Source organism: Adiantum capillus-veneris, chromosome 21, assembly GCF_014529385.1.
Source record: "Adiantum capillus-veneris isolate H3 chromosome 21, ASM1452938v2, whole genome shotgun sequence".
Lineage (NCBI taxonomy): Eukaryota > Viridiplantae > Streptophyta > Polypodiopsida > Polypodiales > Pteridaceae > Adiantum > Adiantum capillus-veneris.
Genome location: NC_140951.1, coordinates 54,506,091 through 54,509,415, shown reverse-complemented (window position 1 = coordinate 54,509,415; position 3,325 = coordinate 54,506,091).

Below are 3,325 nucleotides of genomic sequence, written 5' to 3'. Positions count from 1 at the left end.
AAGTTGCTTATCCTCGAGCATTTCCCTGATGAAATGATACTTCACATCCACATGCTTTGTCTTTGAGTGATAAACTGGATTGCGAGCCAATTGTATAGCACTTTGACTATCACAATATAACACAGGCATCTCTTCTTTGATTCCCAAGTCTGTTACTAGTCGATTAAGCCAAATTGATTCTTTGCATGCCTCTGATGCTGCAACATATTCAGCCTCTGTAGTAGACTGAGTAACACAATCTTGTAATCTAGAACGCCATGATACTGCTCCACCAGCCAATGTAAAGACATACCCTGACGTAGACCTTCGGTTGTCTAAGTCACCTGCATAATCTGAGTCTGTAAAACCCTTTACACTTAGCTCCTGACTCCCATAGCATATACGCATACTCTTTGTAGCTTTCAAGTATCTCAATATTCCTTTCACTGCCTCCCAATGTTTCTTGCCTTGGTTTGACATGTATCGACTTACTAATCCCACTGCAAATGCAATGTCTGGGCGAGTAGCAATCATTGCATACATCAAACTACCCACTGCAGACGCATATGGAATCTTATCCATTTCAGCTTGTTCTTCCTCAGACACAGGACAATCTTGTTTGCTAAGTTTCACATATGGTGGAAATGGAACACTCAGTGCCTTTCCCTTCTCCATATTGAAACGTTGCAAAACCTTGTCAATATACTCTGTTTGAGATAACCAAATCAACTTCTTTGATCTGTCTCCCTCAATGCGCATACCAAGTATATGACTTGCCTCACCCATGTCTTTCATGTCAAACGATTTTTCCATCTTTGAATTCAAAGCTGAAATTTCTTCCAAGTGCTTGCCAGCAATCAACATGTCATCCACATACAAAATAAGGATCAGCCAACTACCATCCTTAGCCTTCTTTGTATATAGACAGTGATCGAACTCACTACGTTTGTAGCCTTGAGAAAGCATAAACTTGTGGAATTTATGGTACCATGCCCTCGGTGATTGTTTTAAGCCATAAAGACTCTTTAACAACTGGCATACCCAATCTTCCTTGCCTTTCTCAACAAACCCTTCTGGTTGCTGCATGTAAATTTCCACATCTAAATCACCATGCAAGAACGCTGTCTTGACATCCATTTGGTGCAACACCAAATCTAATATGGCAACCAATGCAAGAAAGCATCTCAATGTAGTCATCTTGACCACCGGAGAGAAGACTTCATCAAAGTCAATGCCTTGTTCTTGCTTAAAGCCCTTGGCAACAAGCCTTGCTTTGTACTTTGGCTGACTATCATGAGCGGTGATCTTATACCTGTAAACCCATTTACAAGGTAGAGCCTTTTTGCCCTGTGGTAATTTAACTAGCTTCCATGTCATGTTTTTATGCAGAGCTTTCATCTCTGACTGCATGGCCAATTGCCAATTCCCGGAGTCCTTCATTTGCACTGCTTCCTTGTAACATGAAGGCTCATTGCAATCAGTCAACATGACATAGTTCATAGATGGAACAAACCTATCAGGAGGTCACGTGACACGTCCAGATCTACGCACAATAGGTGGCTCAGGCTCAGCCACAACCTGTGGTTCCACTCTATCCTGTCCTTGCTCCTCTTGAGCCCTGACATTTTGTCTTGCACGTGTAGGTCCATCTTCTTGGAAGACAACTCTTCTAATCTCCTCAACCCTCTCTGGTTTAGAATGATATTTGGATTCATTAAAGTGAACATCATTGCTGTGGACAACCTTTCTGGATTCGGGATCCCAAAGTCTGTACCCCATCTCACTAGAATTACCATAGCCTAGAAAGATGCACTTTCTACTCTTTGGCTCAAGTTTGTTCCTAAATTCCTTTGGAACGTGAGTATATGCCTCACAGCCAAAGACTCTGAGATGCTTGTATGAGGGTATTTTGCCTGACCATACCATCTCTGGCACTGAATCCTTTTGAAAAACCTTGCTAGGAGATCTATTTACAAGATGAACAGCTGTTGATACAGCTTCAGCCCAAAACCCATTTGGCAGTTGTGCATTAGACAACATACTTCTGACCTTCTCTTGTATGGTCCTATTCATCCTCTCAGCAACACCATTTTGAGGAGGATTGTAAGGAGCAGTAAGTTCACGTTTTATACCTTTTGACTCACAAAAGTCCTGAAAGGCCTTTGAAACATACTCTCCACCATTGTCAGTGCGTAAGCATTTAAGCTTCTTGCCACTCTGATTCTCCACAAGTGTCACAAACGTTTTGAAAACACTAAACGCTTCATCCTTGTGCTTGAGAAAGTAAACCCATACTTTCCTCGAGTAATCATCTATAAATGTCATAAAGTAAGAAGCTCCCCCTAGAGATAGGTTAGGCATAGGTCCACACAAATCACTATGAACAAGTGCCAACTGTGTATCTCTTCTACTGCTTCTATGCTTATGTGGCTGCTGTGTTTGCTTACCATACAGACAATGTTCACAGAATTCAAAATCATTAAATGAAAAGCCAGGCAAATAACCAGAACGAGACAAGATTTCCATTCCCTTCTTGGACATATGTCCTAACCGGCTATGCCACAAAGAAACGTTCGGCTGCTCGGTTACATTGATTACATTTTTAGAGACATTTGATACATAAATCATGTAAAGTCCTCCAGACTTTACTCCATGTGCTACTGTCATAGAACCCTTGGATATCTTCCACATGTTCTGTCCAAAAGTGGTGACGTAGCCAGCATCATCAAGTAAACCTGTGCTGATCAAGCTCTTTGTAATTGCGGAACATGTCTCACATTCTTCAGCGTGAAAGAAGAGCCATTCTGAAACTTCAATTGAACATCTCCAACACCTAAGATCTCACATGTCTGCCCATTGCCTAGCCGAACATGATCTTTAGTGGTCACATAAGAGGTAAACCACTGCTTGTTTGGAGACACATGAAGTGATGCCCCTGAGTCTATAATCCAGTCACTCAGTGCATTTCCATCAGATGCTGTAAGAAGAGCTGAGACCATTGTATTCTTCAAGAAGTAGATGTCTCCTGACACTAGACTTTCATCCTCTGCAACAATGTTTGTCACATTTATTTCTTGAATCTTCACTGAGGACTTGTTCTTCTCACCATGGTCTTCAGCTTTCTCTTTGCCTTTTTCTACTTTCCATTCTCTGCAGTCTCTTTTCATGTGACCCTTCTTGCCACAATGGTAGCATTCTATGTCACTCTTGCCTTTAGCACTGCGGGACTTGCTACGAGACTGATTCCTCTTTCCACCTTTGTACTTTTCTTTGGTCCTTCCCCTGACAACTAAGGCTGTTCCTTTGCCTTTGTCCATTGTCTTTCTATTGGTTTCTTCAGTAAGCA